The sequence below is a fragment of the Papio anubis genome, chromosome 16 (assembly GCF_008728515.1).
Source record: "Papio anubis isolate 15944 chromosome 16, Panubis1.0, whole genome shotgun sequence".
NCBI lineage: Eukaryota > Metazoa > Chordata > Mammalia > Primates > Cercopithecidae > Papio > Papio anubis.
Window position 1 is genome coordinate 37742346 of NC_044991.1, and position 20064 is coordinate 37762409.

A 20064-nucleotide genomic window follows, 5' to 3' on the forward strand; every position below is an offset into this window, starting at 1 on the left:
TCCAGAGTACACACATTGATTCACTGCATATTCTGTAGTGGTTATTATGTTTCCTTTGGTTGCCCTCCTTTGAATGAAACCTGTGTAAGTGAGTTGTTTTTAACAGGAGCTTTAATTAAGTGTGTTAGTTAAATATGTATCTACTGACCATCATTTGTACTATTTTATCAACTTAATTATATTATTTATGTAATGGTTAAAGAATCTATAACATATGTAAGTTAGGAAGCATGGTAATAAAGCACATACTCTTGACACCCTCCTCCTTCCCCATTTTAGGAACTAAAAACTACTTAGGTGCTATTCCACCATCCTTTCTCACCTCTGTGGCAGTCATTCCCCTGCATTTTATCATCCTCTTTCTTTTAAAAAATGGCTTTACCACATATATTTATACCCTTAAATAATTTCTTGTGTGGTTTTGTTTGGTTTTGAGTGTAATAGAAATGATCTTCTATGGTACATAATCACCTTTGACATGCTTTTTACCCTCAACATTAATTCTAAGATTTATCCATGTTTTTAAATTTAGTTCAAGTTTATTCATTCCCACTGCTGGATTAGGTAAATATATGTGACTTGTGTAATTCCTACATTTTGTCTACAGATTTTTTGTTTTCTTGGTAGACAGATTGTCTGTGAGTAAGGAATGAACAGACTTGCCAGTCGGTCTGCTTTCCGCCCTGACTCAGCCTTCCAGTACATTGGTAAATGGAAGTGATAAAGGGTCATCTTGTTTTTGATCTAAAGAGAGTTTTGTTAATGTGAAACATTAAGAGTAATATTTTCTGTAACTTTTTGGTAGATTCTCTATCAAATTAAATAAGTTTGTTTCTGTTCCTAGTTTGAGATGTATTTAAAAAATCTTAGATGGGTTTTGAGGTTTTTAAATTTTTTTTCTTGAAAAAACTTGATTGAGATGATGATGATTCTTCTTGAGTATTAATATTGTGAATTATAGTTCTAGATTTTTGGATGGACTAATTACTATTATTATTATTCTTTGAGTCAGGGTATTGCCCAGGCTGGAGTACAGTGGCGTGAACATAGCTTACTGTAGCCTTGACTTCCTGAGCTCAAGTGATCCTCCTGCCTCAGCCTCCCGAGTAGCTGGGACTACATGTGTGCATCACTGTGCCCAGCTAATTTTTTTTCTTATTAATTTGTTGTAGAGATAGGTTCTCCCTATGTTGCCCAGGCTGGTCTCAAACTCCTGGGCTCAAGTGATCTTCCTGCCTTGGCCTCCTGCAGTTGTGGGATTATAGGCATGAGGCACTGCACCCAGCCTGGACTAATATTTTGTTTGCATTCTTGGATCTATGTTCACAGCTGAGGTTGGCCTCAGTTTTTCTTTCTCATGCTCATATTGTTTTTGACTGGTCCTGTCATAATGGTTATAAAACCTATTGTCAAGCATTTCTTCTTTCTCTGTTGTATAACATAGTTTTATAAGATTGAAATGAGCTGTCATTGAACGTTTGTTTACCTTTCCTATATAACCACTTGAAACTGGGGTGCTTTTTTTACTTATGTGAAGATTTTACCAACTTATTCAATTTCTTTGATAGTTTTAGACTTGTTTTAGTATTATTCAGATTTTTCTTTTTTTTTTCTCGATTCAGGTTTGGTAAGTTATATATTTTTCTAAGAATTTGGAGAATTCTAAGGATTTGTTCTTATCGCCAAAGTTTTAAAATGTATTGGCAAAGAAGCTTCTCTTTGAAAAGTCATAAGCCCTTCAGTTTTATCTCCCTTAGCATGGTCTTTATTGTCTTCAAGAAGTTTTTATATTACATACCATAGTAGTGGTGGTGGTGGTGGTGGTAGTAGTAGTAGGAGGAGGAGGAGTATTTATGCCACATTTTTACTATCTTCTGGTTGCCATTGTAGCAGCTTTAAACTCTGTTTTTTTGATGTAATTGTTGTTCCTTTAAATGGCTTTTCTTTCTGGCCTCTTTTTTTTTTTTTTTTTTTTTTTTTGAGATGGAATGTCATTCTGTCCCCCAGGCTGGAGTGCAGTGGTGCGATCTTGGCTCACTGCAAGCTCCACCTCCCGGGTTCACGCCATTCTTCTGCCTCAGCCTCCCGAGTAGCTGGGACTACAGGCACCCGCCACCACGCCCGGCTAATTTTTTTGTATTTTTAGTAGAGACGGGTTTTCACCGTGTTAGCCAGGGTGGTCTCGATCTCCTGACCTCGTGATCTATCCGCCTCAGCCTCCCAAAGTGTTGGGATTACAAGGCATGAGCCACTGTGCCTGGCTGCTTCTTTTAAGATCTTTTGTGTCTGTTGTTCTGTAGTTTAATTACAAAATATCTAGTTGAAGATTTCTTATCTTACTTGGTATATATATGTTTCTCATGTCTTTAGCTTCATGTTTTACAGTTCTCTAACATTCTTAGCTATCATCTTCTCAAATATTGATATGTTTCTGTTCATTCTGGCCATACTTTCTAGGATTCTTATTTAAACTTGTTGATCTATCTTCCCTGTCTCTTAAGCTTGCTTTTATTTTCTCCTCCCCCAATCTGTTTGTGTTGCATTCTGGGAAGTCTCTTCAGTTCTTTCTTCCAGTTCACTGACTCTCTTCTTTTGGAACAAATCTGCTAGTTTACCGATCTATTGAGCTGTACATTTCAATGATTTTTTTTCATGTTTTAACAGCTTTTTTGGTTTGGCATTCTTACGTGGCTGGTTGCTTTCGATTGTCTCTTGATCGTTGTTCATTTTTAGACATCTTTTGTTTTCTTAAAACATTTACTGCATAATGTTTCATATTTTGTATGTGATAATCCTAGTAGCTGAAGTGTTTGTCTAATTATGCTTGTTATTTCAGCTGCCTCTCATTCACAGTGGCTTCTTTTTTGCATATTTTGTGATATTTGATTTTGAGAGTGGTACTGAATGACTACAGATTTCATGTTTGTTAATTCTGGTTTCTCCCAGAAGATTTGTCTTTGCTTTTGCCGGGAGTCTGGGAATGCTCTTGATTGAGGGCACTTTAGCTCCATTTGAGGGTTCTGGTTTATGAATGGAAATTCAGGTTGAGTTCCCTAAACTTACCATGGTTGGGGACTGGGTGCTGGAGGGAACAGCCACCTGTAGATCCTGGCGCTAGTATTGCCATCAGCTCCTTGGCATTCTGCAGTTTTTTCTTTTGCATGTTGCTCACAGATCAGGTTTTGGCTCACTTGTCTTCTGCTTCCTTTCTTCTTCCCTCTTTACTCCTCCTTCTTCCCCTACCATTTTTTAGTCCCTTTTTAGTTTCTCTGTGTTCTTCAAAGCCCAGCAATGTTTTAAGAATTAGATTTGTTGTCGTGGATCTAAGGACTAGTTGGCCTGCCGCAGGAAAACCCTTCAGAGATTCTAGATCTATCCCTCTCTCAGAAGTTTCAAAACCTTCTCTTCGTGTTCCGAAATTCTAGACTGGGGAGGGTGTTAATACTGATTCATTACCATTTCCAGAGGATTAGTTGCCTATATAATAGAGCAAATATATATTATTCAAGGCTTCATAAAACTTTCATTTTGCATGGTAAATATGAATGAGTAATACACTTGCATTAGTTTTGTTTACGCTTATGTTCCCTCTGTCTTTGGCTTTACAAGGTAGGTTGTAATTTGTATGTTTCATTCTGGGTACTAAGTAATTTCATTGCTGCTTTGTAGGATAGTGCCTTGTAAAGCTTGTAAAGAGATAGTTTATAAGCGTTTGGAAGTGAATACTCATCACTTTGTAAATAATTGGGAAAGGCTGCCTTGAGAAGAGGTGGAGTTAATAAGATGTGTTAAATCACAAAAGCGATACCATGTAGAGATATTCTATAAATAAGAAATGGCTTGGAAGAAAGCATAGAGGTAAGAGATAAGAAGGCATGAAAGAAGAGTATGTAAAGAGAGCTGCTGTCTGCCTTGTAAGTCAGGGATGCCCTGAAAGGGAACCTTGGAAAAGGAAACAGTAGTTTTTAGATGTAGAGTATTGGAGACATTATAGTATTCTGATAAAGTAAGTAATGTGCAGTGAAGGCCACCAGCCTGTCCAGGTCATGGTCTCAGGCAGTGAGCAGACCTTTTTACTTGCCTTCCTCTCTAGTGGGAACACCTGTACCTTTTGGAAGTTGACCTTTCAGCTGTGTTTGCCTGTAGCTTCAGATATGTGCACCACTTAGGAGAGTTTCTGTTGGTTCATGGAGATGTTTGTCTTTTTTTTTTTTTTTTTTTTTTGAGATGGAGTCTTGCTCTGTCATCCAGGCTGTAGTGCAGTGGCTCGATCTTGGCTCGCTGCAACCTCTGCCTTCCGGGTTCAAGCCATTCTCCCTGCCTCAGCCTCCCAAGTAGCTGGGACAACAGGCGCCTGCCACCACGCCTGGCTAATTTTTATATTTTTTAGTAGAGATGGAGTTTCACCATGTTGGCCAGGCTGGTCTTGAACTCCTGACCTCAGGTGATCCACGTGCCTCGGCCTCGCAAAGTGCTGGGATTACAGGCATGAGCCACTGTGCCCGGCCTATCATATTTTTTTCCACTATGGTTATGACTCTACTTTTACTGTACTTTAAAAAAACATATTTCATCCGTCATTGCTTTTATTTCAAATGGAGATGTGAGGATGATGGTGTGGGACTCCAAAACATGAATTTACGTTTACCATCTTGACAGGAATCTACATGTTTTACATGGGCTAGCCTGTTTAATCCTTTCCTTCTGAAGTAGGTTTGGTCTTCCCAGTTTTTATGAATGAAATGTTGGAGGCTTTGTAGAGTTAGGTGACTTGCCCAAGGGTACACACTTAGTAAATGGGAGAGTGGGGATTTAACCTTTAGTCTAACTCTAGAACCTATTTTCCTAACTTACTGGCATGCTGCCTACCACTTAGGAGTGTTGGTTATTCTGCTTTCTAAGCTGTATTCCATAGGCTGTCTATATCAACATGTACTGTTCTTTACAATTCATTCATTCATAAGACACATTTATTAGGTATGCACTGTGTCAGACACACGTAGGTGCTGGAGATAAAACAATGAGCGAGGCAGACAGAGCCTCCCGTCCTCATGGAGCATAAATCAGCATTTCGTGGTGAGCTGAAGAGTCTACTGGTAAGAATGAATTAATGTCAGAACTCTAGTAATGACCTTCTGAGTCACAGAAAATCCTCAATGGTTCTTTTCAGTAGTGATATTTTGGTGATGGCTCTTGAATTAGTTACCTGCATGAGGGAAAGGAGGGTTGGTGTCGAAACACAAGATACCTGGTGAATGGGCCTCAAGATCAAATAATTCACATGACCTTGAGAACCTTCTGGATTCAAGCTTGAGAGGTTATTTTAATGGTACCTGGGATTTGTTTTAATCAGGTGTGGTAAGGCACAGAAACGTGGAAATGATTGTTATGAAGGAAGAATTTTTAATTATGCTCACAGTCCTGTAGAAACAGACATGCCACACAGAGCCAAACAGAGAAGCACCAAGGCAGAATCAGTAGGCAAATAGGAAAGAAGGAGAGACAGACAGAACTGAGGGCAGGAGCTTTTATTGTGGTTTTTGCAGGAAGAAATGGGCAAGGCCAGGTAAGCAAACTACATAGGCTTAGGACTGGATAGTTTGAATAATTTCAGCTGACGGGACTGTAGGGGTGGGTAGCTCCTGGTTGTCCAGTACCTGGCCCCCGGGTGATTAGGGGAGGGGGATAGAGTCCATAAAAGGATGTGGTTGGGGTTATGGATTTGCGATTGGTTGTTTCCATATCAGAAACATGCTCTGAGCCACTATCTTTGGGAATTTGCTAACCCTTGGAAGGGCATCCTTCCTAGGTCTTTGAGGCCCTAGATGTCAGCACATCAAGAACACAGAGAATAAGACAGTACAGTTAATTCAGAGATACTGTTTCAAGCTTTCTGCCACATTGTATGCCATCCCCTTTTACTAGAGAAATAGAATAGTTTGGAGTTATACATATATGTTTTAGAAAGTTTATAGAATTTGATATTTCCTTACCCTCCCACACTCCAATTAAAATACCTTGACAGAAGAGGCTTAATTTCAAAACGTAAACGTGTTCTGGCATTGGAGTGCTACTCATTCAGATGTTCTTCAAATATCACAGAATTTGAAATCACAGATAAACAGATTCCTTATTCTAAATTTTATTTAAATTACCCCACTATATTAAACCCTGCTTTTATCTTGTCATTAGCCTTCCTGGAGACGTGAATGGGTTCTTTATGCTGGAAAGTGTGGCCCAGGCTGGTCTAACACCCACAGTCCTCTCCGTGGCTCTCGGTGTAGCTCTCCTTCGTATTTTGTGGTTACTCCGTGGAAGTGCTCTGTTGGGCTAACACTTTGCCCCTTTACCTCTCTTTGCATAGTTCCACTTCTGCCTCTTCATTTATTCAGTTCTCTTTTCAGGGACTGCCCTTAGCTCTTCTCCCCATCTGGCCCATTCTCTCAGACCCTGTTCAGACCCACCAATTTCTCCTGGCAACTCCTGCTGGAAGTGCTTATTCTTTCCTGGGGACTGATATAATAGCACTACCTTGTGCTATCATTTGACTGTGGCTGGATGTCCATAGTTATCCCTTAATGTGGCTACGCCTTAGCTTCCTAATGAGACTAAAAATCCTAACTCCATGTTTTTTGTTTGCATTTTTATACATGTTTTTGAGTGGAAGAGGGACAAGAACAAATAAAATGAACAAGAAAAGCAAATTCTTATAAAGCCAACAACCGTGACTTACAAAACTTTGTGACGTTTTTCTTTCTTTCTTTTTTTTGAGACAGAGTCTCGCTCTGTTGCCCAGGCTGGAGTGCAGTGGCACTATTTTGGCTCACTGCAACCTCTGCCTCGTAGGTTAAAGCAGTTCTCCTGCCTCAGCCTCCCGAGTAGCTGGGACTACAGGCATCCGCAACCATGCCCGGCTAATTTTTGTATTTTTAGTGGAGACGAGATTTCACCATATTGGTCAGGCTGGTCTCAAACTCCTGGCCTCAGGTGATCCATGTGGCTAGTGGCTACTGTATTGTACAGGGAGGCTCTAGAGTCCTCCAGTAGAGCCTTATATCATCGTTTGACAGACCACTTTTCGTTGTTAAACACGGTTAAATCCTTAGTATCTTGTACATCTGTATCCTTGTGATGCAGAGGACTTTGACTTAAGGTTTAGAATTTTACTGAAATGGTTTCTCTGGGCATCTTCTTATTATCGGAGTGCCCTTGGCTGAGGGGAATGAGCATTTACCTCCACAGGTTGGGGAAGCATGGCTCCAAAGTGACGCTCTGCAACCAGAATTGAAAAGCCATGCACAGTTTCATTCTACTGTATTCATGCATGTTTTAAAATGAAAATAACGTTAAATAAAGGCTAGTCAAATTCCTTAGGACTTCGTCTCCCCACCACACCTTCATCCTTTCTCCATCTGTTTCCCCTTCAAGATAAAGAAAACAGTTTCAGTGCACTCCAGGATGATGCACCGTCTCTTTTTGTCACCGTTCCTTTGGTAGGAGATTCTTATTTGAGAAGCATTGATGGAAGAGGCAAACTGCAGCATGTGAACCACACAGCAAGTGCAGATGACATGTGGGCTTCTTATAGGATATACAGAGAAAGAAAAATAATACCGTGGATGCTAGCTTTTGTTTTTCCTTTAGTATTGAAATTTGATTGCTTGCAATTTATTACACGCCTATATGTACTGACTCCCTTCCTTCCCTGCAGTGTAGTGTTATGCTGGATTGGACAGCTGGACTCACGTGTGCACCGTCTTGCTGGGTGTAGTTATGTTTGGGATTCATAATTTGACCAGTGGTGAATCCAGGGATGTAGTGGAATCTATGTCTTACTTTAATGGAATTCAACACTGGGTCTCTTGTTCTTCATTGCTCCAGGTGAGCTTATATAGATAGTGGATTTAGCCTCTAATTTTTTCCCTTAGAGTAGGGGAAAAGAATTTTTAATGATTTTCCTGATAATGGTAATATAGCGATATCCAGTACAGTACCATTAAGATGAAGCAAATGGCTGATTTTCACTCTCGGTAGCATTGCTTTGTATATGCAATCCAGTAATTTGAATGTTGATTTTATTTCCCATCCAAATGCATTCATTTATAACTTTTCACATTTAATAGTAACATTTTGCTTTAGATACTAATAGTGAATTGCCTAAAGAAAAACTAGAGTTATGAATATAATAGGATTACAAACAATTCTGAGATTTATTTCCTTTCTTCTTCCTTTCCTTCTCCTTCTCCTCCTCTCTTCCTCCCCCAACCCCATCTCCTCTTCTTCTTTTGTGGGAATTGCGTATCTTTTATAACTCTTTGAAAATGAAAAGAAATTAAAAGCTCCTGTGGAGGTTCAGTGAAAATGTCTGAACTGAATTCTAGGCAAGTCAACACATTCAGGCTAGGTGTCCTACAGGATTAAGTAATGATTCCTTTTCTTTCTTCATACAATGGCTAACGGCTTTTCTTACAAGTGAATAATACATAAGCAAGGCGGCAGAATCATATTTTTACAATTAACTAGTTGCCACAGTTTCTGCTTTTCTCTGCTTTGTTATTCCTTATTCTGGGCTGTCCAGTGTGCAGCCATCCTTCCGTGCTGCACCCTCCTCCCGCGCCAAGGTGAAGGACTTCCTCTACAAACCTCTCAGGCTGTTACTGCTTTTTATTTTGTTTCCCGTGAGGACCACTTTATGGTTTTTGAGTGGAAGAGGGACAAGAACAAATAAAATGAACAGAAAAGCAGATTCTTCTAAAATTCTTGGAATTTAAGTTCTTATTGAGGATTTCAAATATTTAGATGCTTTAGTAGATTTTATTTTCCTTTAAAAGAATGATTCCAATTTTGAATGCAGCTCTTTGGTCACTGTCATAATTCTAAGTGACCGATTGCAGTTGAGAAAAAGCCACTATCAATTCAAATTTTGTGGAGAGCATTTTTTAAAAGAACTAAGCTGACACAGACTCCCATCTCCCATCCCCAAAGTCTCCCTGAGTTCCAGTTGGCAAAGAGAATGAATGTCTCTAGTTATCATGATGAAGATATTGGGTCACATTTATGACATAGGGCTGTATTTAAATGATAATAGAGGTGTATGATCATCTGACCTTCTTTGTAATGCTAGTCATACTTGTAGCTTTTATTGATTTTGAACCCTTGGTTGGGAACAACTCCAAATGATAGCATTATTGTTATGGCATAGTGTGATCTTGCCTTGAGGCTGCTCTGCAGGGATCACAGTAGAGGGCCAGGTGGCCAAGGTACCCTTTTTCACTGGTCTCACATGTTGCCTGTGGTAGTGGATTAGCTCTGTAATTGCTCCTCAGTGCTATCACCTGTACTGGATACTGGAGAAATAAAACACACGACTGAGATCCTTTATCTCTATGGCATGTGGTTATTCTGGTGTCTGATTTTGATTGTGAAATATCTATGATCTCTACAAACTGGAAGGTGGGCACAAAATGTAAACATGTGGTCCATTTTGGAGATTCTTTGCATGCACTGTTCCTGGTTAAAATGTGATTATCCTATTACAGAATGTTAGTAATTTTAATTAGACAAGTGTTTGAGTTGAAAGGAGTCAGTTTCAATGGATAGTTTAATATACATATTTAGTATTAAAGACCACAGTCTCCCTTTTGCATCAAGACTTATAGGTGAGAAACTTGGGATTGATCCAACGGGATATACCAAATTACTCAGGTCACCTTGGAGGAAGGGACACTGGAGATAAGATGTTCGTGGAAGTCTGAAATTACATTCTTGTGGTTATCTGTTGCGGTCCAGGTGCCCTGAGCTCCTGGCATGCTGGCCTCTTTCACATAGTGTGCCACTTGACGTGTTGGTAACTGACACTCTCAAGAGGAGATCCTGTGGAAGGCAATACTAGCAAAAATGCTTCCAAGAATCTTTTAAGGGCAGATGGTGGAAACTGCATTAGGGCTAAAGATACGGGAAATTCACAGTGAAACTTGAGCATGTGTATTTATTGTTAGGATAGCAGGAGACATGTAGAGAGCTCTTTTCTCTTTAATTAAAATTAATCTGTTAATGCAGTTTTTAAAAAAATTAATATGTACCTTTAGGAGAGAGTTGTACAAAAACTTGCTATCATAAATCTATTACTTGTTTTCTGTTTGGATGTGTAGTGTGGTGGCTGTTACAGAGTGACATCTAGTGTTTGATGTGGTTTGTGACACTGTACAAGTTGGAAGGGTCTGGCTTGAAGCCTTTATGCACTGGCTCAGCCTGCAGGCCTTGGGCACTTGCCGAATGAATTTGACAGGTTGGCCAGTCCCAAGCCAACCTGCAGGTGTACGATGCCTTCTAATTGTGCTGAGGCAGGAGTTTAAATCCTCTAAATTTATGGGGTGGTGGGAACCAAGTAGTGGCATCTCACTGGGGTTTTGTTACTCTGTACTCATCACATATGTAGAAACTGTCTGGGAGTGATTTTTTCCCCTAAAAAATGGTATAAAACAGATGGCCAACTAATGCTAGTACCAAAACTGAAGAGATCGGAAAAATGCAGTAGTTTTCAGGCAGAAAAGGGAAACTTGCATGAAACGAAGAATAGCATGGCAGATTTGGTTGTGACTGAGATCTCCTGTGTAAGATACTTTTGTGAAAAGAAGACTCCTTTTGAATCTGTTTTAGTGAATGCTTTATTTGAGGCAAACCCCACATATTATGAGTAGAATTATATGCTACTAATTTGTGGATTTGTAAAGGTCACTGAATGTTCGTTCTGTTATTTAAAAAATGAGGAGTTCAGTGCAGTGTGATTTTTTTTCTTTAAAAAGAGATTAGACCTTTGCATGATCCTAAGCAAAGTGAAAAAATAACCTTGAAATCTATTAAGTGCCCGCCTTTGCAGTTTTTGAAGGTTGCATTTTTTGTACCTAGTAAAAACATCTTGCATATCACATTTTAGTACTTAATATGGTAGTCCCCCTTATCTGCAGTGTCAACTTCTGAGGTTTTGGTTACTTGTGGTCAATCAGGGTCCAGAAACATTAAATGGAAAATTAAAGAAATAAACCATTCATAAGTTTTAAATTGCATGCCATTCTGAGTTGTGTGGTGAAATCTCTCACCGTCCTGCTCCATTCTGCCTGGGATATGAATCATTCTTTTGTCCAGTGGATCCATGCTGTAGAGGCTAGCTCTCCGTCAGTCACTTAGTAGTGGTCCTGGTTATCAGATAAGCTGTTGTGGTATCACAGTGCTTGTGTTCAAGTAACTCTTATTTTACTCAGTAATGGCTCCAGGCCAGGCGTGGTGGTTCATGCCTGTAATCCCAGCACTGTAGGAGGTTGAGGCAGGTGGATTGCTTGAGGCCAGGAGGTTGAGGACAGCCTGGCCAACGTGGTGAAACCTTGTTTGTACTAAAAATACAAAAATTATCTTGGTGTTGTGGTGCACTCCTGTAATCCCAGCTACTCAGGAGGCTGAGGCTCGAGAATCACTTGAACTCGGGAGGCAGAGATGGCAGTGAGCTGAGATCGCGCCACTGTGCTCCAGCCTGGGCGACTGAGTGAGACTCTGTCTCAAAATAATAATAATAATAATAATAATAATAATGGCTCCAAAACACAAGAGTAGTGATGCTGGCAATCAGATATGCCAAGGAGAAGCTGTACAGTGCTTCCATTAAGTGAAAAGGTGAAAGTTCTTGAATTAATAAGAAAGAAAAAAACTATATGCTGAGGTTGCTAAGATATCTACAGTGAGAATGAATCTTCTATGAAATTGTGAAGAAGGAAAAAGAAATTTATGCATAGTGTATATAGAGTTTGGTACTATCTGTGGTTTCAGGCATCCCTTGGGAGTCTTGAAACATATCCCCCTAGGATAAGGGAGGACTACTGCAAAAAACATCAGTCCGTCTGTTTATTTTGTTCAGTACTGATAGTATTTTTCTGATATTACTGATGGCTATATATCTGATAGTACCGATAGCCACTCTGTGGCTCTGTATATTTTGTGCTGGTGCTCTTTGATACTATCTTCTGCCTACTACCTAAGACTTTGTTCAGAGCCTCAGTTTCCCCACCATTGGAGTGTCCTGCTAAGTAGTCTTTTGATCTGTGATCTTCTACCCCTTCTCTCTCCCTCACTCACCTCAGATGCTGTCTGTGTCATGTAATTTCGATTCTCGTTGCCTTTAGGACAAAAGTCACACTCTCCAGTACAGCCTTCAGAACGTTCTTCATCTGGTCTGTGCCTCCTTCTCTATTACCTGTCTTGTGCCCTCACTGGCAGCCTCTTACAGGTCCCCAAACAAGCAGGAAGGATTTTTATTTTTTGCTGCTGTTTGGTCTGCCTGGAATGCTCTTCTTTGCCTGACTCACCCCTATTGTCCTTCAAGATTCAGTTCAAGGGTATTCTCCCTTTGGAAATGTGCCTTGTCTGTCTTCATTTCCTTGTGCATGTACTCACATCCCTGATTTTCTCACCTTTTCCCTCTTAGGGCTCTAGATTTTAGAGCAGGAATGGTGTCTTTTATGTATCTCTGATCCCTCACATGGTACCTGGCACAGAATGGGCACTTAATAGGAATATTTTTTAATGAATTAAATAAATGTTTGATTAAGAGGATATTTAATTACCTGCAGTACTACCAGTTCAGCTGCCTGTATCTTAGTGATTAACAATACTTGGTGATAATTTCATTATATAAGTCATTTTTGCTTTTATTTTTATTGATTTCTTTCTTAACAAAACTTTTTTTTTTCAATTTTTTGAGTTTAAAACTTAGTTCTTGTATTACAGGAAATTCAGGTCTATGGATTTGTCTCTTATTTCAGCTTTGACCAATTTTTGTTATATGTGAATCACAATGTTGATTATTTTTCGTTTATAATCAGTTTTTTTAACTTGAGTGTTAAAATTCACAAATAATTGAGAATTACTTTTTTTTTTTTTTTTTAACTTGAGTGTTTAAAATCTACAAGTAATTGAGAATTTTTTAGCTTAAACTCTTGATGGTGGACTTCCAGTGTATTGAGTTTGCTTGTGACCTATGTAAAACTTACTTTGAGGGATTTCTTTACGTGGCTTAGAAAAATAACTTCGTAAATGTTTCATAAATGTTGGATTCTGTGAAGTTCAGTATTTGATATATAGCTGTTAAACCAGTCTTACTATAACTATATTCAAGTCTTCTGTATTATACTGTATTGCCTATTTTATTTCTCAAAGATAGTGTGTGTTAATATCTCCCATTTAAAAAGTGTTTTTCCCCTTTAGTTTCTGAAAGTTGTTTTAATGGAGTATGCCTCCATTGTTTTATTTCCATGCTATGTTGTTTGTTGCATAAAGATTCATAAGTATTATAGGTATATTATAAATTACATATTTAACCTATTTGAAATAATTCCCTTTGTCCTGTTAATACTTTTTCACTTGATACTAATACTGCTTTGTGTATGTGTGTGTGTGTGTGTACGTGAGCCTCTTTTTCTGTGTTTTATTGTCAGTCTTTCTGTGTTTGAAAGCTGGGTCTGATGGACTTGGTCTTTGATAGGGGAATTTAACCTGCTTATACTAACTACTTTTTTGTGTGTGACAACCAGTACACATCTGTGTTTTCTGATGCCCATTGTACTTGGTTTTAGCTTTTCTTCTAACTTTGTTTTTGGGGGAGAGGTCACTGATTTTGGCTTTATGGAATATGCTTTGTAATTTGGAAGGTACACTTTCTGTTTTCATTCCAATAACTATCTTTAACAATAACGTTTGCATTGTTTTTCTTCTAATATCAAGAATAAAGCAGACTGGGCACGGTAGCTCACTCCTGTAATCCCAGCACTTTGGGAGGCTGAGGCGGGCGGATCATGAGGTCAGGAGATCAAGACCATCCTGGCTAACATGGTGAAACCCCTTCTCTACCAAAAATACAAAAAATTAGCCAGGTGTGGTGGCGGGTGCCTGTAGTCCCAGCTACTCAGGAGGCTGAGGCAGGAGAATGGCATGAACCCGGGAGGCAGAGTTTGCAGTGAGCCGAGATCGTGCCACTGCACTCCAGCCTGGGCGATAGAGTGAGACTCCATCTCAAAAAAAAAGAATAAAGCAGTATTTCTCCCAGGCACAGTGGTTCACACCTATAACCCTAGCACTTTGGGAGGCCAACGTGGGCAGATTACTTCAGGCCAAGAGTTCAAGACCAGCCTAACGAACATGGAGAAATCCCGTCTCTACTAAAAAATATAAAAATTAGCTGGGTGTGGTGGCACACACCTGTAATCCCAGCTACTCAGGAGGCTGAGACACAAGAATCGCTTGAGCCTGGGTGGTGGAGGTTGCAGTGAGCTGAGATTGCGCCCTTGCTCTCCAGCCTGGGTGACAGGGAGGCTCTGTCTCAAAAAAATAAATAAATAAAGCAAGATTCGATGATAGCCCCATAATTTTACTTTAATTCCGTATGTCTTTTGTACTTCTTCTCAACTATTTTAAGCAGTTTGTACCCAGATTATTATTAATTTTATATTATTTTTCCCTCTTTAGTAGTTTATTGTAATGTTACCTATTAGAGTATTCTTTTCTTTTTTACACGTTTAAACAGGACTAATACCTCAATAATTTCAAGAAAATGACAAACCCTGCGTTTGATTCTGCTTAGCGATCAACTGTACAGCACATAGGAGGTACATAATAACCTTTGTTCAGCAAGAGTGGTGTTAGTTGTAGACAGATTCTTGGGGTACACAAACCAAGTCACCTGGGAGGGAGATGATACATAGTCTAGGCTCTCTGTACTGTCAGTACCCACAAAAGCAGTTAATAGAGATTTCATTTTCCTTCAGAACACAGGAAAAAAATATTTTATGCATGATCAGGAGCACAGCCAAAACCCTAGTGGGAGATTCTTAAATACAAACTTTCAAACTTTACTTTTCACTTTACTGTCAAACTTCATGAGGATAGACGCCATGTACTATAAGCTTTTGTATTCTCCATGACACTTTGAACTTAATAGGGACTGCATAAATTATCTACTTAAATTAAAAAAAAAAAAGTCCTGTACTTTTATATTACGCTTTTCCGATCAACTCTGCAATTCTCATATTTGTTGATACCTACACGTTAACTAGGGATGTCTAGGTAGAAACCTAAGAATGAACAAATCTGATCGCTGAGACTCAGGTCAGTCAACTAAGGAAACTAGAATTTTAAATAGGTTACCAGGAAGGTAAATAAACATCATGATATAAATACAGGCATGAATGAACTATCAGGGCTCCATTAAATCACTAAGAACTCACAGAGGCAAAGCTTTCAATCTGTTTGATAGTCTTTTTTTTTTTCAAGACAGAGTCTCGCTCTGTTGCCCATGCTGGAGTGTGGTAGCACAATATCGGCTTACTGCAGCCTCCACCTCCCAGGCTCAAGTGAGAGTAGCTGGAATTACACACATGTGCGCCACCACCGTCCCTGGGTAATTTTTGTAGTTTTAATAGAGACTGGGTTTCACCGTATTGGCCAGGCTAGTCTCAAACTCCTGGCCTCAAAGTGATCTGCCCACCTCAGCCTCCCAAAGTGCTGGGATTACAGGCATGAGCCACCACACGCAGCCCATTTGTTTGATATTCTGTTTGTAGCTCTGTGCGCTGGTGGGATGGCTAGGGGTTCTCCTGAAATACCAGAAAGTGTAGTTGTACTGTAGGGGATACTCTGCTGGTCCAGGAACAACAGCTTTCCTCTTGCTGCTGCTCTGATTCTTGTCTTGTTCTGTTTTTTCCTTCTCTCCAACTTTCTGTGTGCTGTTTTCTTCATTCATGGGGACATGGTCCCCAGTGTCATCATCTTTCAAGGTATAGAACTTGTTCATCCTCTTGCTGCTGCTGTTGCCATTCAAATTATTTTATTATTTTTAGGATGTTGTCTTATGTTAGTTGTTTTAGGAATATACTTTTTTTTATAGTCATATTAACTCCAATTATGTAAATATAGCTCACTGTCACAGTGTTTATAACCCCACGCCCTTGTTTTTGGATTATTTTGATTAATCTGTATATTTTCTGGAATATGAATTGTGTAGGATATATTGAAGAAGGGAGGTATGTGGCTGATAGACTTTCAGTTCTAGAATAACTTTCTTTTAACTTTAAACATATAGCAGGTCCTTAAATAACATTTTGTTATGATGTTAATGAGAAAGTGTTCAAGGCAAATATTCTGTCTTCATGAAAGAGTTGAACATTGTGGTAAGAGACAAGTGGCCAGGCCTAAGACAGCAAATGATCAAGTTCCCCTCTCTATAGGTCTCCCTGGAAGCATCTATGCAGCTGGGCTCCTATGCACATGGGTCCTTCTGAAATCAGACTATACTTGTAACACAGGCATTCACAGAATGTTTTCTTTAAACTGAACTGTCCAGTTCTCATCGTAAGTTTTCTGCATATTTGTTATTCAAAATATCAAGTAACTAAGACCTCTTTTCTTTTAAACCAAATCTTTTGTTTTCTCCTTGGTCAGCATTTTCTTTACCCAGAGCTCTTCTGTCCTGTAGCTAGTTTGGAGAAGGGTTGCTCCCCACACTCTGCTTTCAGATGTAACATGTGAGTTGGTCATTGTTGTAGTTGATTACCTTCCCATGAGTTAGTGTGTAGTATTTTCTTCATTCTTCACTGTCCTAGCTTTCTACGTGGAATTGAAATCAAGTGTGAATCCACTGGGGCATATTGCAGTCATCTGATAATAATTAAAAAATATTTCCCACACAAATCAAAAGAAGGCCAGCAGTTATAAAGCAGACTGTAGCATCTTATGTAGAGTCCAACTTACATTTCACATTATTCCTGGTCATGCAGTAGGTTCTGAAGAAAAAAGAACTATGGATAATCAGTTAAAAGAATGACAGATTCCCTGATGTGTTGATCAGTAGTAATACCTAATTTCGATTTCGAGTGTACTATAATGGATTACCATATAGATGCAGCTGAGCACTGAGCATTAAATAAAGCCATGTGTTTTTCAGAAAAGTAATATTTATTCACACTGTGTGGCTTTCTTGATTTTTTTTTTATTTTACTCTCCAGTGAAACTACAAACAAGATGTCAATAGCTTATGTGGCATTCACAGCAGTATAGCTTAGAATATTGGCTGCAGTAGAAGAAATGCCAGATTGTATTTGCCCCAGTAAATGTAGGCTTCATCTAGGGCTTTCTGAGGGACAGGCTTAGCATTTGGACATAGATAGTTGTGCTGAGCTTTATTTTTATTGACCTCATGGACTTTAAACAATGGCTCTTGCAATATTTGGGTACAAGAAGAAGCATCAGTGTGCGTAATGTTTCAGCCTTTGAATTGTTGTATAAGATTTTATCCATTTGGGAATATTCTTAGTAACTCAGATATTGGGCATGCATTTCATATCCAAACCTTTTTGAGTGTTTTTAAAGTCCATCCATTTTGTGAATCTGAAAACTTACCCCAAAGTGGTGATAATGATAGGCCAGACCTCAGAATAAGTTGGAAATTACTTTTGTGGCAGAGACAGTATCCAAGCATGTAGATACACATCGTCTTGCTGCATTCTGTGTTTTTCTTTGTTGTGTACTAACAAAAGAAAACGAAATCAAGAAGACCAATATGTATTTTGGAAAACTAAAAAGCATGATTTTCACTGCCAAATTAGTTTCCTGACTAAATTAAAGATCTGAAGAACAGTGGGTATGTCAAGCATTCATCTAATCTAAGATCTATTCTGAATCTTTACTTTTCTCAGCATTTCCTATATGAAATGTTTAAATTAAGTGGCAAGATGGGATCAGAATATGATCCTGGGATGTAGCTGGGCTGCCAGGTCCCTTAAAGGAGAATGCGTGAGATAATAGGACACCAAGTTACTGCTGTGCCATTTGCCCAGGCAGAGTGAATGCATGGAAGGAAGCACAGAAGGGATGGGGAGAGCTCAGTGGGACCAGGCTTCCATCAACGTGAGGTAGGAGCCAGCTGTTGAGAAACTGCCAGTAGAGAGGCCATGTCTCTCAAGTAGGGGGCCCATCTCTTAGAACTTCAGCTTTCTAATGTGATGAGAATATTCTTATTAATAATTTGAAGATTATTGTGGCACACATAGAGATGGGCTGTACACATTCCCCTTCAAGAAACAATGTGCTGCCCAGCTACAAGGGTGGTGTTAGCTGATGGCTTCCAGCTCTTCAGACCTTCGACTTTCCATTCTTGGTCATACTCTTTGCATCATGGCCCCAGGCGAGTAACTGCCAGAGGCAGTAGTACAAGGGCCTTGCCATTTCTGGTCACACTGGGCTCCTCTCATCTTTGCTCCGGAGCTTCCACTAGGTTGGCAGAGATTCGTCAGCTCTGCCTCATGGTCTGAGGCTCCCATGTCCAATCTTGCTGCCATCTTTTCTCTTTCACAGGTGTTAGTCCTCAGTAGACCATTTGTACTCCTAACTCCTCCATTGCAGCATGTTTTCTGGAAAACTCACCTTGCCATTATCATTAATTTTTTTTTTTATCAAAGAGACCAAATTGGGGTCTATAGTAAATTTTTCTTTTAAGAGAAAGTTTGAGTTAAAGAACCAGAGGATCTAACTTAGATGCAGGTGCAGGCTTGTCTTCATCTCTTGAGTCTGGTGATCCCCAGGCCATCTCCAGATTATGTCTATTTGTGGCCCTAGAGTTGCTCATTTGGCCTGGCAGCCTAACTCCTGGGACCCTCGTTCTTACTCTCAGTTCCAGAGTCTTTGCATTTCTTGTTCTAACCTCTTTGCTTGTGATTTTTTCCTGTGGGTTGTAACCCAGCTCTGTGGGTTCTTGATCCTATGTGCTCATGGGGATATTTGAGTTTAGGTTCTGTTGGTAAGACAGTGCTCATGTGGGTTCTTATTAAGATATTCTGTAGAGAGCTGTTTTACTTATTCTGATTCCCTTTTAATGTCATGTAACTTGACATAACAACCCAGTTTTTATATTTAGCTACTTTTTTGTGTTATTCATCTAAAATTAATGTTAGAGCATATTGCAAGGGGAAGACTTATTTTGATTTTTTCCCCCTGAAACAGCCAGTTTACTTCTGTACAATTTATAAATGGATCTGTTATGCCTGGCATTTGGTGTCTGGCTTACAAAGGTTGTATGTTCTCAAGGCAAGAGATTAACACTGAGCTCACTTGATTTAATATTGAAATCATTTTGTTATGTGACGTTAATTTTACCACATTTTCTAATATGTTTAACTTTTTAGAACTACTTGTGCATATAAATACTCTTAAATATTTCTAATCTTTATAATAAATAAGCATACAGATAGCTGGCATATCAAAGATTTCTCCTTGGATTCGAGCACATTAGCCTCTGGTTTCTGCTTTACCTTCATTTTACCTTCTTAGCAGAGCTCCCTCAGCTCACAGATACCTCCAGAGCTTCATCGTGTCTTATTTTAAACTCTCTCAAAAGAGAGCTCTCATATGCACACAGCTTCAGCCGCTGCTCGTATCTGTTACCATCCAAATCCTGCCTCTGTACTCCAGACCCATTTACACATTTGCCTAGAAGAACATCTCCAGTAAGGTCATCCATTGACACCTCAAAATGGCAGGATGTCCAGAATCAAACTTGACAGCTTATTTGCCTCGGGTCTAAGATTGGATCTGGATTTGATCTCTTGGATAAAAGTGTTGCCATCTACTAAGCCACTGGGAGCCATGGAGACCTCCATTTACTACAGCCCCTCTACCCACTTATCCTGACAATTTTATCTCCTGCATATCAGTATTATATGTTCTCTTTACCTGGTCGACCTTGGTCCAGGCCTTCTTATTTCTCCTCTGAAATGCTACCATTGCCTCTCTTCAGTGATTGTGTCTGCCTCCCCTCTCAGCTGCCTCCAGTTCGCCTCCAGCTGGAACCCATTTAGGGACCACACTGCTCCCATGAGGACATTAAGCCCCCAGGCTTGCCTGCCTCTCCAGGCCCATCTCCTCCCCTTCTCCCTGCCTACCAGCCAAACTGACCCTCCTGCTGCTGTGGTTCCTGTAAGGCACCAACCTGTCTTTGCCTTCTAGCATTCTCCCATGGTCTTTCTTCTG

General features: G+C 39.6%; 1 protein-coding gene across 8 annotated transcripts in view; it reads left to right on the forward strand.

Annotated features, from left to right (window-relative positions):
• RALGAPA2 (Ral GTPase activating protein catalytic alpha subunit 2) overlaps window positions 1-20064 on the forward strand; it is a 320907-nt gene that overhangs the window by 37156 nt on the left and 263687 nt on the right. The window lies entirely within an intron of this gene.